Below are 18,132 nucleotides of genomic sequence, written 5' to 3'. Positions count from 1 at the left end.
TATATGTCCTGCTGAAACTTCGAACGGTACTGCTCGTCTCTCAAATAATGTAAATTTTAATTTTTAGTCATTTATTTTTTTAGAATTTGTATTGTATTTTATTGTAGTGTATGGCATTGTATTGTACTGATTATTGGGGCGAAAAGATATAGGGTTTTTACACCAATTTGAGAAGAGTTTACATGAGCCTTCACTTAAACTGGCTTTTCCACAACCTAATACTTAATATTTCATTAGGACCAGCTAGGTCAGATGATAAAATAAAACAAAGTAAAATATAGGTACAAAAGAAAATCAAAAAGTTAAATAACCAACAATATAATCAACATAGTGAGAGAGCTGACCTGACATCTATGGCATATTTCTAACGATATATTTAGAGATAATGAAACCTGGCACCAACAAATCAAACATTGGACGAATTTTTCAAGTGACCTAGTATAGGTTGTAGGTCCACTCAAATGCAGCTCAAAACCATGTTTGGCCTGTTTAATATACACCCAAAATCTTGATTTATAGCAAAAAATCCATAATAACAAAAATTTTGAAAACTTCTTCGTCTTTGAATTTCAAACCCGTGCAATCCCTGGGCTCCAGCCCCTAGCCCTGGATGCTCATGCACAACTACGGCACCGGGTGCCAAAGAGCTCTGCTAGTTTCATGTCTCGCGATGCATGCGGTGGAATATTATTCCGTCACCAACTATCTACATCCCGCAAAACAAAACACAAACCACACCAAGAAACCACCGGGGTAATCCGGTCCCTAAACAGACGTCACCAGCGAAAAACTTTACTTATCGGTTCATCACTGAAAAAGTTTTCTCCATGTTCATGTTTGTTTAACTGTTTTTTGTGCTACCCGAGCGAATCCATTTGTTTGGACTTAAACTCTTGCTAATTCAGTGTGGTTATATTTTTATGTACTAAGTTTTAATGGATTACATGAACCAGAGCGTGAGCCGGGTGAACTTTAAAGGGTAGAGTATTTGAAACAGAGCGGAATCAAAATGTCAAGAGGTCATCAGACTTGGAAGTTCGAGTTGGTTATTCGCTTTTTTGCGACCGAAGATAAATCCGGGACGATATTGGGAAGTTCACGTTACTGAAGCAATCTTAAATCACTTAGGCGGAAAAGTTTGTATCGTCGCTAATGTACACCCGGCAAGCTGGTGAAGACAGTCTATTCGGTCCACCGGTGAAAAGGTGCGAAATGCGATTCATTGTTTATTAACGTGTTTTTTTGGGCAGAAGTTAACGATTGTTTGATCGATTGTTTCAGGATATAGAAGCTATCTATAGTAACCAAAATGCTCACAACTTTTATGTTGCTTTTGACTAAGAATCGCTTAGGCAATAGTTTGGTCGGGAGTTTTATTTTCAGAATACTGCTATTTCAAATGCTAACTAACTCCACAAACAATTTAGCAAGTAGATATGAGTTTTTTTCAAATAACTCATAAGAATATTAAAGTTTCATGATAATCTATATGGAAAAGCGACAATAAAATCTCCAAACTTAATCCCAGCGATTCAAGTCCACGTAGTTTATTTTTTCACGACAAGTTTTGCTAAAAATAATTCTATGATTGGACGTTATTGCACAAAGATAGTGAAATGTGAAAGTCTACAGATTATTCGAAAATCCCTATCCTGAGTACGTGCGAAAAAAAAAGAAAAGCAACAAATCATTACAAAACTAGTCATTTCAATCCGAAAAAGACATATTTCGGCCATTTTGCCCATGCCTCCAATTTTTTGAGATACATGAATTCAAACAAAAAGTGAATTAAAACAATTCCTTATCCTAAAATATCTTTAATTCTCTATTTTAATATATTGTTTTTGTAATTAGAAAACCGAAAATATATTGCCAGTTCACTAAACTTGTGGATTTTAAATTCATTCCTCAAATATGGGCTACACCTTCACTGAACGGATTGTTGGCGACATTTCTGGTGGGGACCAGCTCAGAATAATTGATAATGTAAACTTAGCTAATTACATTTCAACTATTTAACATTCCCACCAATCGAAAAAAGAGATATTCCACTCCTTATTTGTTAGGTAAAGTTTGGTTAAAATGCTTATTATCTTAATTTATTCAAAACCAATTATCAAAATGATTCGAATCTATAAATATAAGCTGTACAACTTATTTTAAATCCAATCGTGAATTGTTAACGGAATAGAAAACACGTCAAGTGTATCATACCTTCGCCCAGAGTTTGTCTTAGTCATTATCGTATGTCCGTAAATTGTAGTTGTGAAATTAACATTTCTTTAACCTTTTCATGCCCAACTTTTTTCTTGTGCATACAGGGGTCCAAAATTATTTTTCCTTTAAAATGGTGGGGTCAAGAAACACGCAAAACCTTTTTCCATAAAGATAGATGCTTCCATCGCAGTGCTAAAAGCTGCTCAAGTTTTAGCTTCCAATGCTTAATACAATTTTCCTAGAATTTTTGCAGTAGTCCAGTTACGTGGAAAATGTATTCGAAAACAGTATAAATTGATAGGTTTTATAAGTTTTCAATAATATTGCAAAATAACAAAGATATATCAAAATTTAATTTTTCGTCGTCAACGTTAACTGTCCCTGGCAGCACTGCTCCATCGGAATCCAATCAGGCTAATTGTAATAACTTCAGTTTTAGAGCTAATACCTGTAACTGTTAGTGCTCAAATGAAAGGTAATGGACACATTTATTAGCCTTACTTGCTTCTGGAAACAATTCTTGCCTAAGCCAAAAGTTATAGCTGCTTTAAAACGGTGTTGTCCATAAACAACATGGGCATGAATGGGTTAATCTTACTTCAGTGAAGACCCTTTTTGATCAGCCCCTTGGTGAATTTTAGGTTGACAAAACGGGGACATTGACAAAATCGGAATATATTTTTCGGGGTCTTCCAGTATAAAATTTAAAGTATGTTGATTTTTTTTTATTTTTGTATATTTGCATCTTCAAGATGCTCAATAAAGGATTTACTCGAGTTCAGCCTTGTTCGTCTGCTAGAGCCCATAACACATAATTTCATATAGGGCTGACAAAATCGGGGGCAGACTAAATCAGATGCAGACTTAATCTGGGGCTGATCAAATCGGGTCTTCTCTGTAATATAATAGACAGGCAGTATTCGAAGAAGTTTCTTGTGGACGATTGTAGAACGACATTGCACAGTGGTCCAGAATGCGAATTTAGCAGGAATTTTAACTTTTTGCTAAAATTAAATGACTTAGCCTTACAACATGTTTGGCAAAGTTGTTGTACTTTGCAAGGCCTTTATTTTTGTTTAAACCGAGGGTGGTTTTGAATTTCGTAATATTAAAAATAGAACTTTTTAACGGTTTAAGATAGAGCTTTACTGTCTTCGATGAAGTTGTAGAGCAACACATTTAGATAAATTTGCTGAAGACATGCAAGCTCTAGCTTTTATATTTTCCATTGCACGAGAAATTCAAATGTAAGCTTTAGGGTGTTTCTTAAAAAACGGTTTTATATCTATAACTTTTGAAGTTTTTATTTCACGCTAAAGTACCTTTTGAACAACTTGAAGATTATTTTAGGGCGCATAATTTGCTTTAAAACACCATCTATTTAACTTTTTTCGTTTTAAAGTTATGAGAACTTTTATATAAAAATTGAACTTTTTCAAATAGAATTATCTTCGATTCGGGCACTGAACATTAATTACTGTTGCTTTCACATGAAATAGCATACTTTGTGGTATAGATCACCAAAAAATGTCAAATACGATATTTTTTATATCTTGCAATATTTACTCAAAAATAGTATATTTTTAGTAAAAAGTATATATAACTTTCTAACGAGCGAAGCTAGATGCTCAATACATTAAGACAACTTGTTCTCCTTCAAAATGTCTGAAAGTATTTCTAAAGTGATCTTAATGAAAAATCAAAACTGCAAAAGTTATACAAAGAAAACCATTTTTTAAGAAACACCCTAAATTTTTTTGGTAAATTTCTTGTAAAATGAAAAGCACTTGACATAGAGTTTCAGTGTCTTCGACAAAGTTTTTTAAAATTTCATTTTCTTCAATTTTCTGCGAGACAGCGAAACTCTATCTCGAAGCATAAAAAAGTTATTTTCTGATTTTAAAAAAATTAGAACCACCCTACCCACTATTTAAAATAATAGAAAAGTATTGTAAAGTGCAATATTTTATCATGTAAACGAAACTACATTTTTATATTGTTCACCGTGAAAGTAATTTAACTGTTATGTGTCCAACAAAAAAAAAACACCTTTAACCCTTTCATGCCCAACTTTTTTCTAGTGTTTGGAGAGTTTCAAAACTATTTTTCTTTGAAAACGGTAAGAGCAAGATACACGAAAAGACTTTTTTCATAAAGATAGGTGCTTCCCTTGCAGTGCTAGAAGCTACTCAATTTTTACCTTCCTATGCTCAATACAATTCTCCAAGAATATTTACAATAGTTCAATTGTATGGAAAACGTAGCCAAAAATAGTCTAAATTGAAAAGTTTTATCAGTTTTGATAAATATTGCACAATAACGAAGATATATGAAAAAAATCATTTTCCGTTGTCAACGTAAACTGTTCCTAGCAGCACTGCTCGATCGGAATCCAATCAGACTAATTGCAATAACTTCAGTTCTAAGGTTGATCTTTGTAACTGTTAATGCTCAAATGAAAGGCAATGGTCACATTTATTAGCCTTACTTGTTTCTGCGAGGAAATCTTGCCTCAATCAAAAGTTATAACTGTTTAAAAACGTTGTTGTCCACAAACAACATGGGCATGAATGGGTTAACAGGCCAACGTGGGTACCCGGGTACCCACAAACTGAAATGCTCATAACTATGGCTTCCTTTATCCGATTTGGACACTTTTAGATTTTTTGGATTCAGGAACTCGTCCACTTTTTGATTTGTCAAATCGAACCGGATGAATGGATCTGGTGCTTGGTAATCCGGATTTTCCGGGGTAATGTTTCTGTACTAGGGTATGTTTTGTAAATTTTAATAATGTCCTAGCAATATGAGTATCAAAACTCTTCAAATTGTCTCGGAAGTTAGTTATTTATTGTTACGGGACCCTATGGCAATTTAAAAAATGGAATTGGAATGAAATGGCCACTCACGGCCCCACGGGAACCTGCTCCGGAATATCCGTTCCGGGGTCAAATCACCAAATGGTTCCAAAACCACGAGATACAGCCTACTGATGCAATTCCAAGCATTTTGATACCCATATTGCTAGTATTCCATTGATATTACCTTACTTACGAGCATTTTAGTTTTGTGGGTACCCGGGTACCCGTGTCGGCTTGTTACGTAGTAAAAAAAAATCAGGAGCCCCTCCTATCTCCACCCCTTACTATATCAACAATATTATTAACCCAAAAGCTTGACTTAGTGAAGTTCTAAGATTTCCAGCTATGGATAAAACATAGGAATTTCATTAATTAAATCCTAAAATGGTACCCGTGTACCGCGTCGGATACATAACGGTTAAACATATTACTAAGAGTCAATTCATGAAAAACCAAATTTTTAATATAACTTCATTTCATTTTTTTTTCAACTCATCCTTTAGATGTTTTTCAGAGTTTTTGAAGACGAACATTTTCTTCTAGTACATCAAAACTCTAGCTTTTATTGTTCAGAAGATATAAGAACTTAATATTTCAAAAATAGATTTTTTTAAAAAAAATTTATGAAATTTTAAAAAATATCGTATTCGCCATTTTTGCTCAATTATAACTCTAATCCTGACCTTATTTATAGTTCGAAAACAAATATCTTTTATTTGTCCAAAATGAGTGATATTGTTGTTCCAAACAACCCCATTTTTGGCGAAAAAGTACTCATAACTTTTCAACGGAAATTGCTAGATATACGGCGCCATGAAACAAATTATTCGCCTTAAAACTATCTTAAAGTTGTCTGAAGACTACTTCAGTTTTAAATGAATACAGTAAAAGTTATTGGAATAAAATTGTATTTCGAAGAAACACCCTAAGCTCCGACTTTAAATTTGTTGTAAAATAAAAGTATGACAGATAGACCTTACACGTCTTCATATAACTTTTCCAAAATTTGTCGTTCTACAACTTCGCTGGAGGTCGTTTGGCTCTAGCTAGAATGATTAAAAAGTTAATTTTTTGATCTTGGTAAAATTAAAACCACCCCAACTGTTGTTTTAACAAAAAGAGGGGGCTCATTAACTGCGAAAACTTCTCCAAAGACTTAATAAGGCTAAGTGGTTAAGTTTTAGTAAAATCTCAAAATTCCTGCTAAATTTGCATTCTGGACCAATTGTTTGTTGGTATAATTCCGAAACTGCCTTTGAAGTTTTATAATTATGGAGAACTAATTTTTCAAACAATAGTACCAGATTTCGTGTTTTAGTGAATTTGTCATGCCTTGTAGAAGGCATGAATACTACGTGTAGGGAGTAAATCCAGCTATAAAATGATATTCACTAAATGTTCTTAAATCCATTTTTTTCTAAATTAACTTTTTGTTGTGATTTTCACAAACTCAAGCTTTGGATAAAATGTAAATTTTATTGTTTATATTGTTACATTAAAATCATAATAATTTATTCTATAGGAAAATACCAATAGCCTAAGATATTTTGATACTTTCAACACATGGAGCCTTCATGTCTTCAAAAATGTGGTTTATAATAGCACTCTCGAAAACTGAAGACTGAAGCTGAAGACAATAACTCTTATTTAGTTTCAACTAAATTAATTTTAAAAGTAGATTCTTCATAACTACTTCTAGGAGGATTGACCTCAAAATTTGTCTTATCAAATGATGTGCTGTTTTACGTTGTAAAACTCTTCGAAGATACTATACCTCCGAAATTAGCGGTTTCGAAATAATGCGCTCGTGACCTTAAATAATTGTTTTCGAACAATTAAATTACCTAATCATATAATATATACAATACAATAAAAATCACATGCTCATAAACATCGATCAGAACCTGTTAGAGTTTAACGAAAAACGCCATTTTTCTAAAATTACCTTCTAATTTCGGGAAGTGTTATTCTTGTCATTAATCATATTACGTTTTTTCACAATTGGACGGATTCCCAAAATAAAAACATTTCCAGCAAATGTTGAAAGTTATACAATTTTTCGGTGAGCAGTTCTATGTTTCATAGACATTGAATCAATTCCAGCTTCGCTTCCTATTAAAAAGACCCTAATCCATATTACAGTGATCCCTTCAAACGAGCTCAACATGATAGGAAATCTGACTGTGACAACTGTGAGATCAAGACCAATAGATTAGTTACAGATCAGGATCCCATTCCCACAGTTTTTCAAAAGTGCTCATGATGTTTAAAACAACAGGTTATCAATGTACTGATCAGATAATTATTATTGTAATATTGAATATAGTCGGCATCAATAATTTTTTCTCTTCAATCCAATCAATTAGATTGGGGTGTAGGGAGGGGGAAGGCGGTGGCTACGCCGTTGCTTGGATTTATTTGCATCGCTTTTCATTTTCCAAGATATGTTTCAGATGGATCTGATGATTATAAATTAGAAAACTTGCAGTCAGTCAGTCAGTTTGAACGGATTATTACTATATTAAACATTAAATATGCGACAAAGGATAATCCCCAAACAACAAATCCTAACTTTTGAATTATTCGAAATAGATGTTTTGTGTCTTTAGTAAAGTTGTTCGCAAAAGTAAGAGCTACAAATTTGCTTAAGGCATCATTTCAATACAATCACTTAAAAGAATATTTATGAAAAAATTGTCATCAATTTCAACAGCTATTTTTAACCCTCCGGCACTCACGCCGTTGCATATTGTGCAACACCTCCAGAAACTCTAGCGAAATCTTCTTTCAGCACCAGCGGCTGCTCATTCGCCGAGTGCCTGAGGGTTAAAAAACTGGAAAAACACCAAACATTCATATCTTGGAAACTAAACATCGTAGTCAAAAACAAATTAATAGCGTTCTGTCTGGGTGCTAGGCCTTTCATTTGAAATTGGTTTGGATAAGATCGGTTCAGCCATTGCTGAGAAACACGAATGAGAGTTTGTCCATTACATAAACACACAAAGACAGACACACAGACATTGTCCCAAATCGTCGAGCTGAGTCGATTGGTATATTAGACTCAGTCCTCTGGTCCTCTGAAAAAATCTTGAAAGTTTGAGCGAATTCTATACATTTCTTTTATAAGTGACTAGCTTATACCCATCGCGCGTTGCTGCGACTTTCAGTGCAATAGGAGGAAAACACAATTTGTTCCGAAGCGCCATCTGGCGGCCAGATAATCTCCAACTAATAGCACACAAACACGCCCCATACCAAATACCTACTGTGTGCAAATTTTTACGGAAATCGGTTAAGCCGTTTGGGAGTCTATAAATCATATACATACAAACTTTGACTTTTATATATATAGATAGATAGATAGATAGATAGATAGATAGATAGATAGATAGATAGATAGATAGATAGATAGATAGATAGATAGATAGATAGATAGATAGATAGATAGATAGATAGATAGATAGATAGATAGATAGATAGATAGATAGATAGATAGATAGATAGATAGATAGATAGATAGATATAGAAGATAGAAGATAGATAGATGTAAAAGCATGGAATTAAAATGTGCCTGAGTAAAAAGATGGCATTATTAAAAGGGCCAGCATTACTAGTCATTCAACATTCAAATGAGAAGTCCATTTAAAAATCTATAGAAAGCATACTCATTTGCGAAACTCAGAAATTCCTGAAAAGGATGTGCGCGCTATTAACAACTTAACTAGCACTAGGTGAGACTGTATTCATAGCAATATTTTGTTCATCGTTCTAAATATATAGTGTAGTGCTATTTTTGTGCTCACTTTCACTAGTCACCCAAAAATTTGTTCCGCCAATCAATCCCCCAGCCTGGTTTTGTACTGCAAGCATAAACCATGCCTTGCCTTTTGGGAGTGTACGACCTTCGTTGAGGCCAGGACTAATGATGTTGGTGAACTTGACTTTTCGTGTTAATAATATAAATGTTATAGGACCCGTGCGCCACCCCATCAATCCCGACAAACAAACTCATCCAGTGCCCAACTGGTGGCCTAGAAAAAAATAAACGTAGGTAGTAGAGCAAGCCTGCTGCAAACTATTCTAATTGAACGGGGGGTTTGGGGGTGAATTGCGATGCTATTAAACGTTGTGCCTAGTAGGTAGCAGAATCACGAACCTACGGCGAAGCGGTTCTAATTCGTGAATTGTTGGCTGCCAAAACAAATAATACAATTGGAGTCAATCTTGACAGTGATTGCAATTTTCGTCTGGATCAGTGAGGCGAAAAAATGAATTTTGCCTGGGAGTTCGAACGGTTTGCAGTGCATTTTGGGAAATACTGTGCACCTATAACCTATCTTCTATTTCGATTTTGGAAACATAATGTTTAAAAATAACCGCTGGTGAATGGTCGAAGGACTTCCTTGAAACCTCAATGGAAATTAACAATATTGCAGACTGGTGGAATAGTTGCATTAAAATAGAAAATTATTACTCTTTATTCTTTATTCTTTCTTTATTCTTTATTGAGAGGGACAAGCCCGCGGGAGTGGATTCTCAACACTCTCTCTCTCGTAGGCACAAAACTTCCATCTTTTCAAAGTACCAACAGTTAACAAAACCAAATGATACAAAAAATAACACTAAAACACTGCTTAAATTAAACACTTCTTAAACACTAGTTTACTAATAAAGTACATTCACAACATTTATAAAGATCTTAGGCTAGCTCTATTAAGTACGAGAAAGGACGCGCGAAAACAATTTCTTAAGAGCAGAGCGAGACAAATTGAAATCAAACACGTTATAACATTGATTAAAGACTCTACACATACTATTGACGGGTTCATTCTTACCATAATTAGTACGAGACACGGGAAATCGAACAAAAGAGTAGGAACGAAGACTACGTCGACGAATGTCGATGTCGAGAAGACGGAGCAAAACAGAACAATGAATGCGAGACAGTAACAAGTCGGAAACAAAAGACGCTTTGGCTACATCGCGACGCAAAGACAGCGTTTCGAGGCCAATGAGGTTGCAACGATCTTCGTATCTAGGAAGGTTATGAGGGTCGCTCCAAGGTAGGTGACGCAGTGCAAAGCGCACAAATTTACGCTGAATGGATTCGATGCGTTGAATACTGTTCTGGCAAAAAGGAGCCCAAACGATTGCACCATACTCAAGTGTAGAACGAACCAGCGAGCAGTACAACGATTTTAAACACTGCACGTTAGTGAAATGCTTAGTAACTCTAAAAATAAATCCTAAACTTCGTGACGCCTTTGATGAAATATAAGCAATGTGGTCCTTAAAAGTAAGCTTGGAATCGAGAAGAACCCCCAACGAAGTTTCATGTATCTTATAATCAAAATTTATGACGGCATGTTTTCGAGCAAACGTTATCACTGAGCACTTCGAAGCATTTCAATCCATTCTGTTAGTTGTGCATCAATTAGTGAACGTGTCTGAGATTGCAGAAACAAAGCATAGGAGTGATTTTTAACTACGTAGAATAATTTTTAATCGTCTGCATAAGACACCTTGAAGCACTCAATCAATAAATCCAAATCGTTTAGGTATAAAAGGAAAATATAAGGCCCCAAATGACTCCCTTGAGGTACGCTGGACGTAACGTCAAAGAATGGAGATATATGATTCCCAATTTTAACAGACATTTTACGGCCGATCAAATAAGATTTGAACCACTCTAAAACGTTGCCGCAGAATCCTAGTCGTTTTAATTTAGCAATTGCAATTTGATGGTTGATTTTGTCGAAGACGGCCGAAAAGTCGGTGTAAATTGCGTCTACTTGGAATCGATCCTGTAGTGACCGAGCGATGAAACGAGGTGTAAGCTACTAGATTTGTGCAAGTAGATCGCTTGGGGACGAAGCCGTGATGAGTTTCTGAGATATAACTGGAACAACAATGTGTCAAAAACTCTAGAACGATTAGCTCAAACAGTTTCGAGAGTGCACATAGACAAGTGATTCCCCGATAATTTGAAACTTCGCGTTTAGATCCTTTCTTATAAACTGGAAAAACGTAGAACGATTTCCAAATGGTGGGAAATACTCCGGAGCTCAATGACATGTTAAAAACATTAGATAGAGGTAGGCAAAGTGCTGACGAACATTTTTTGATGATTAATGACGGGATTCCGTCAGGTCCGGGAGAAGTTGAAGACTTCAGTTTTCCACAAACTTTGTGCACAATTTCGGACGATATGGTGTAATGAGGTTCAACATTAGCTCTTGAGGGAACATTAACAGCTGCGGCGGAGATTTGTAGATCACTGAGACTTTCATTAGAGAATACACTGCTAAATTGTTTGCGAAATAATTCACATATATCCGACAATGAATTAGCTTCCAAGCCATCCAGCGACATAGAGGAGGGCAACCCTGTTTCACGCCTCTGTTCATTAACGTAATTCCAGAACCTTTTAGGATTGCTGCGAAGGCTACCCTGAATGCGATGTTGGTACGTGTTGAAGAGTGACTTATTAAGCCTTTTGTAACGATTGTTCAAAGAGACATAATGATTTTTTAATAGGCTTGTCCGGTACTTGCAAAACTTTTTTAAAGCGGACCTTTTGGCTGTTTAAAAGTGTTTAAGAGCGCGATTTGACCATGAAGGATATTCAATACCACGATTAAGTTTTTTAAGGGTGAACTGGTCGATGGCATAAATGAGTATGTTCGAAACAGTTTCAGCCGCGGTGTGTACATCAGAGTCCTGAAAGAACTCATTCCAATTGATGTGAGACAGAAATTGGTTCATTTGTTGAAAATCAGTCTTGCGATAGGCATAGGTCAACTTTTCGGTGGTATCTTCAAATGTACATGGTACACATTTCCGGATGAACCCAAGTAAAGCGGGATGGTGCTGACACGATTTAACAAGAGGGGCTGGGGCACGGCCGACGACGAAGTGATCGGAAAATTCCTGGCTTCCAAAGCAGAGATCTAACATGCGACTGTTATCATTGGCGATGTCGCATAATTGAACAAGCCCTGCGGTGCTGTAAGCGTCGAGTAGCTGAATAGTGCACGAGTTCATGGTTGAATGAGATGGATTTGGATACAGAAAGGATGTATTAGTGCGAATCCAGTTAATGCCACTGAAGTTGAAATCTCCGATGATTACGATTCGGTCGTTCAGAGTCGTCTGAGCAGTTATCCAATTGAGCGAATTCAAATGCTGCTCAATGAGAGAAATGTCGTTCACACGATCAGGAGGAATATAAATCACACATATGTATAGTAGGGTGGGGCATTGTTATATGGAAAAATGTAATCATAGCCAAATCAAACGAGCACAGCACTTTTTTGGTTCCTTTTGGGGTCCCAAACAACTGTGCAAAATTTGGGGTCGATTGGTGTTGACCCGGCGTAGCGCATTGCGATTAAAATTTGTATGGAGATTAGTATGGGAAAACCTACATTTTTGCATTTTTAATTCTACAAACTACAATTCTTCCTGTAGTGTGCCAACAAATAGATAGAAGTATAGTCCAGGATATGCTGAACAACTTTGCCGAAGGATATATGGTGTTAGAATGTCTCTAAGCCATGTTATAGCTGTTCAAAGTTCGATACATCGAATTAAATGCCAAAAATCATTTTTATTGCCAACACTGCGGGTGTACCAATGGTATTTCATATAGCATTCCAAAATAACATTATATATTTTAGTTTTACCACATTGATATGTTTGGATGAATTATTCAAAAGCCGTAGCTCAATTTCATGAGCGTAGGTAGTTGAGCAATGGGGCGTAGTGAGGGGGGGGGGGGGGACTTTAATATGTAGAAATTCGAACTGAAATGTTGTCGAGTTGGAATGTTCAGATGAATTATTTCAAAACAATTACACAATGTCCTACGCATAATAGTAACGATGAAATAAAACATACTGTATCCCTTTGCCTTGACTTTTATAAATAGAAGTTACGTTACAGACTGAATCAATTGATGTCGAGTTGATATGTCAGAGGATTGCATTGATTATGTTTCAGTTTAATAGGCACTATGATTGATGGGATGCTCATTTCGATGCTGTTAGATCACCTGAAGCAAAAATTGTTGTAGGGATATGGTGGATTTCATGTTGAAATCCAGAAATTAGCTTCACGCCTCGTGATCGAACAGCATAGAAATGAGCATGCTATCAAATCATAATGCGTATTAAACCGAAATATAATCCTCTGACATATCAAATCGACATCAGTTGATTCAGTCTGCAACGTAACTTCTATTGATAAAACTCAAGGCAAAGGGATACAGTATGTTTTATTTCATCGTTACTATTATGCGTAGGACAGTGTGCAATTGTTTTGAAATAATTCATCTGAGCATTCCAACTCGACAACATTTCAGTTCGAATTTCTACATTTTAAAGCCTCCCCCCCATCCCTCCCCGATCAGAAACACATAACAGAAATATTTCAAAACTATATCTCGCTTTGTTACTTGTTATAAATTTCTGTTATTTTAACTACTAACGAGACCTAATTTATAACACAATATGTTACAAAAATTGTGTTCTGTTATAATCTTGTTATTTCATTCTGATCGGGTCCTCACTACACCCTATTGCTCAACTACCTACGCTCATGAAATTGAGCTAAGACTTTTGAATAATTCATCCAAACATATAAATGTAGTAAAACTAAAATATATAATGTTATTTTGGAATGCTATATGAAATACCATTGGTACACCGGCAGTGTTGGCAATAAAAATGATTTTTGGCATTTAATTCGATGTATCGAACTTTGAACAGCTATAACATGGCTTAGAGACATTCTAACACCATACATCCTTCGGCAAAGTTGTTCAGCATATCCTGGACTACACTTCTATCTATTTGTTTGCATACTAAAGGAAGAATTGTAGTCTGTAGAATTAAAAATGCAAGAATGTAGGTTTTCCCATACTAATCTCCATACAAAAGTCAAACGCAATGCGCTACGCCGGGTCAACACCAATCGACCCCAAATTTTGCACAGTTGTTTGGGACCCCAAAAGGAACCAAAAAAGTGCTGTGCTGAGAAAACGATCATTTTGCCCCACCCTAATGTATAGTGTGAAGCTGCGAAGAGTGAGCGATACCCACAATTGCTCAACACCAGAACAATCGGGGGTGATAACAAACGAATTTTATATTTCATGCGAGCGGCCAGAAGAACACCTCCATCAGATCGCTTTCTGCTGTTTAAAACCGAACGATCATGACGGAAAACGGAATACGACTCAGGAAATATTTGTTTGGAAAGAGTGTTACTGCTGAGCCAACTTTCAGTAAAGATGCATATGTCGTAAGTCGCCCCAGAGCAGGCAAGGGCGTAGTCAGTAATACGAGTGTTAATACCACCAACGTTTTGGTAGTAAATCAATAGCTCGTTGCTTAAACTAGTGTTGATTTGTTCGTCGATCTGAACTGAAACTGGGTTGGTGTTGACGCGACTCGATGAAACTGAGGTGGTAGTTGTTGAGTTGGTGTTCGGACAAAATGTGCCGGTTGTGGGTACTGCTGCTGGAGAGAGCGTGGGGGGTTCCACGAGCGGGTACGCTGAGGGATGTTTGGAGAGGCTGTTAATGGGAAATACTGCGTGGCCGAAATTCGCTTGAATGAATTTGTCTTGCGGTCTAAAAAAGGTAGTAGATACTCGTAGAATGTGTGCGATATTTTCTATTACAATGAAGATCCGATTTTATCAGCCACTGATTTTGTCGGGGGTAAACCATAAAACTTCATTAATTGAGCTTGTTACGTACTACGTATTGCACAATGTTGGTTTCAAAATCGAAATTTCAGAAGATACACCCCCCTCACCACGAGAATGTTTCCATGGATAAGCCGCTTTGGAATAAATCACTTCAATTCAAACAAAAAGCAAGCAAGACGTAATTAACGACCTGGATAAAACCTCTAGGTTTAATTAAGTTTTGTTGACAGAACCAGAAAGGCTAATAACTCAGATTATGAAAGTCAGACGATTGCCAACCGCTCTATTCAATGTGAATAATGAGATTGTTAACATTATGTGAAATTCACATTTTCCGATATATTACAGTGGAATACCACATGGTGTTATCCATGGAACTAAATTATAAAAAATGAAAGTTCATACAATTTGACAATTTGGCATGAGACATGCCATACAGAAATGATTTGAAACAATACATGAAAAACGTGTTTAATCCACCTAACAGTGTGATGAGACATTTCTTATAACTCTTATCACTCTTCGGATATTATATCGTTTGAGAGCATTTAGAACTTGATGCTTCGCGATGTTTTTGATAACACATACTACATGGGATAGTGGCAGGACTCAGAGAATTGCTCAAATCAGCATAGGACAACATCAGTGCTAGAAATCTCAAACCAAATCAATGGGAAAGCGAAAAAATAGCCCATAAAATCGACATACCAACGAATTATTGTTAATACTCTGTTAATAAAATATCTATATTGTGGTGGGAAAACTGAATTTTCCTAAAGGGGTTATATATTGTACTGAAACAAAAAAAAACGATTTTTTTTAATCGTTTATATTTTACTCAAATTTCCAACGCGACTGAAAACTAAGAAATCAACGCTTTTTCTTGAAAAGGGCGATACTAGCAGTGATACCATTCAAAGAAAATCAACAGTGAATATTTCCAGATTTGGTTTTATTTCCTATTTATGAACTATTGTGTTTTTTTACATCCTAGATTGCATGATTCAGTGATCGAAACCCAAAACTTCATAAAGTATTTGAAATTATTAAATTAAAATTTGTTTTTACTATTGAAATTGATAAAATGATAGTATCGCCCCTTTGGCGATTGTTTACTTTTTCGGTCCCACCTATCAGCATTGAAGTATCGCCCTTACGTTTTTTTACAATAACTACCGTTCTACACCACCGATTTCGTCCGTGTTTTTTCAATAGAGATCATTGTTACTATTTACAGCTGGTATCAGCTTGATAATCCTAAAAAATACGAAAATAACAGTTTCGCCTCTAAACTGCTAGCAAAAAAAGTATCGCCCTGTTTGTTTGCATGGAGCGTGGAGGGCGAAACTTTAAATAAACAAACAAAAAATACAGTTTCGCCCGTTGTATTTTTCGCTGTAGTTTAAGAAAGCAATATCGTAGAATCAAAATTTTTAGATTAATTTGTTGCTTTTCAAAGCCCTCATTCGCATGTATGAAAAAAGCCCTATGTTTACATTTGTAAGTATCGCCCTTTTCACAAAAAAGCGTTGAAATGAAATCGCAGCTCCTGATATCACGCTATCTCTGAAGCGCATGTGTGCATAGTTCCAAATTTTACTTCGACATCGACTTTTTCTAAAGGTGACTTCCCAGTAGTATCCTTGATTTGAATTATTATCGCTAATCCTAATGCCAAAGAGCAAATAAAAACCTCACGAAAACGAACCGTAAGAATACTAAAAATACTAAAAATTAATTTCTATTCCATAATTTTCAGTTCAGCAATTCGAGAGATCGTGCTCACCGCAAGCCATGAAAAATAGACTACGTTGTGAAGCGATGGTCACTATTTATTAAAAAATCACGGTTAAATAAAAAATAAAACTATTAAAAAATTTCAAATAGTTTATAATTTTCACAAACTTATTAGGAAAAATTGTTTAATAAGCTTTCGTAATATTGTGTAGTAAAAAAGCTAAAAAATTGAAAATAAATCTGAGGATTATGATTGATTACAGAACTCTGGAATTTTCTATTGGAATGTTTGCAGGCAGGAATTTGATATTGATGCTATTAGACAACTGTGAAATCAAGACCAATAGATCAGTTACATATCAGGACCCCATTCCGACAATTTATCAAAAGTCCTCATGATGTTTACAACAACAGGTTATCAATCTATGGATCAGATAATGTTATTGTAATATTGAATTAAATCAGTCTGCATCAATAAATTTTCAACTTCAATCCAATATTTTTTTGGGTGCGGTGGGGGGGGGGGGGGGTTGTATGGTGTTAAACCTCAAAACCATCTCTTGGCTACGCCGTTGCTTGGAGTTATTTATTTCGCTTTTCATTTTCCGAAAGGTTTCAGATCGATCCGATGGTCATAAGTTAGAAAAATTGCAGTCAGAAGGTTCGCACAAATGAACATTTTTGTACTGATAAGTTATCAAGTTCCTTCCAGACAACTTGGAAGTGTTCAGTGATTATTTCTAGCGGTTGTAGATAGAAAAATGAAATACAAAATTCGTTTTATTGAAATAATGTTTGGCTTATTTCAATGGATTATTACTATATTGAACAATAAATAGGCGACAAAGAGTAATCCACAACAAGCCATAACTTTTAAAGTATTCAAAATAGATATTTGAAGTCTTCAGTAAAGTTATTCGCAAAAGTAAGAGCTACAAATTTGCTGAAGACATCATTTCGATATAATCACTTCCAAGAAAATTTGTGAAAATATCTCACTCATAGGGGGATTAATCAGCAAAAGCACAATACCAAAGGAAGGGGCATATTACCTCCATTAAATTCTCCGAAGATACTATTGACCTAAAATAAGCCGTTTTGGCGTTAATATAAGATTTCATGTTTTTGGTCATATTTCTGGCAATGGGAAATGATAAAAATCTTTCGTCCGCATTTAATGTTAAATATCTCTTTTGATAATAGTCCGATTTCTACAATCTATAGCTTGTTCGAAAGGTATTCATTAAAGCTGTCTGAAAAGATAAAAATTGTTAATCTATGTTGTCAATTTCGGCAGATAATTTAAAAAAACTGCAAAAAACGCCATTTTTACACATTCAAACATTCATATCTTAAAAACTAAACATCAGAATCAAAAACAAATTAATAGCGTTCATACTGTTTTTTAGTTCTTTCTTTTAAAATTGGTTTGGATAAGATCGGTTCGGCCATTGCTGAGAAACACGAATGAGAATTTGTCCGTTACATACACACACACACACAGACACACACACACACACACAGACATTGTCCCAAATCGTCGAGCTGAGTCGATTGGTATATAAGACTCGGCCCTCCGGGCCTCGGAAAAAATCTTGAA

General features: G+C 35.5%; 1 protein-coding gene across 14 annotated transcripts in view; it reads right to left on the bottom strand.

Moving 5' to 3' along the window:
- Nucleotides 1-18,132, bottom strand: part of LOC131682154 (dual specificity tyrosine-phosphorylation-regulated kinase 2) — a 382,133-nt gene that overhangs the window by 38,641 nt on the left and 325,360 nt on the right. The window lies entirely within an intron of this gene.

Source organism: Topomyia yanbarensis, chromosome 2 (genome assembly GCF_030247195.1).
Source record: "Topomyia yanbarensis strain Yona2022 chromosome 2, ASM3024719v1, whole genome shotgun sequence".
Taxonomy (NCBI): domain Eukaryota; kingdom Metazoa; phylum Arthropoda; class Insecta; order Diptera; family Culicidae; genus Topomyia; species Topomyia yanbarensis.
The sequence above is the reverse complement of the archived record's forward strand: the minus strand, read 5'-3'. Positions and strand labels throughout refer to the sequence as shown.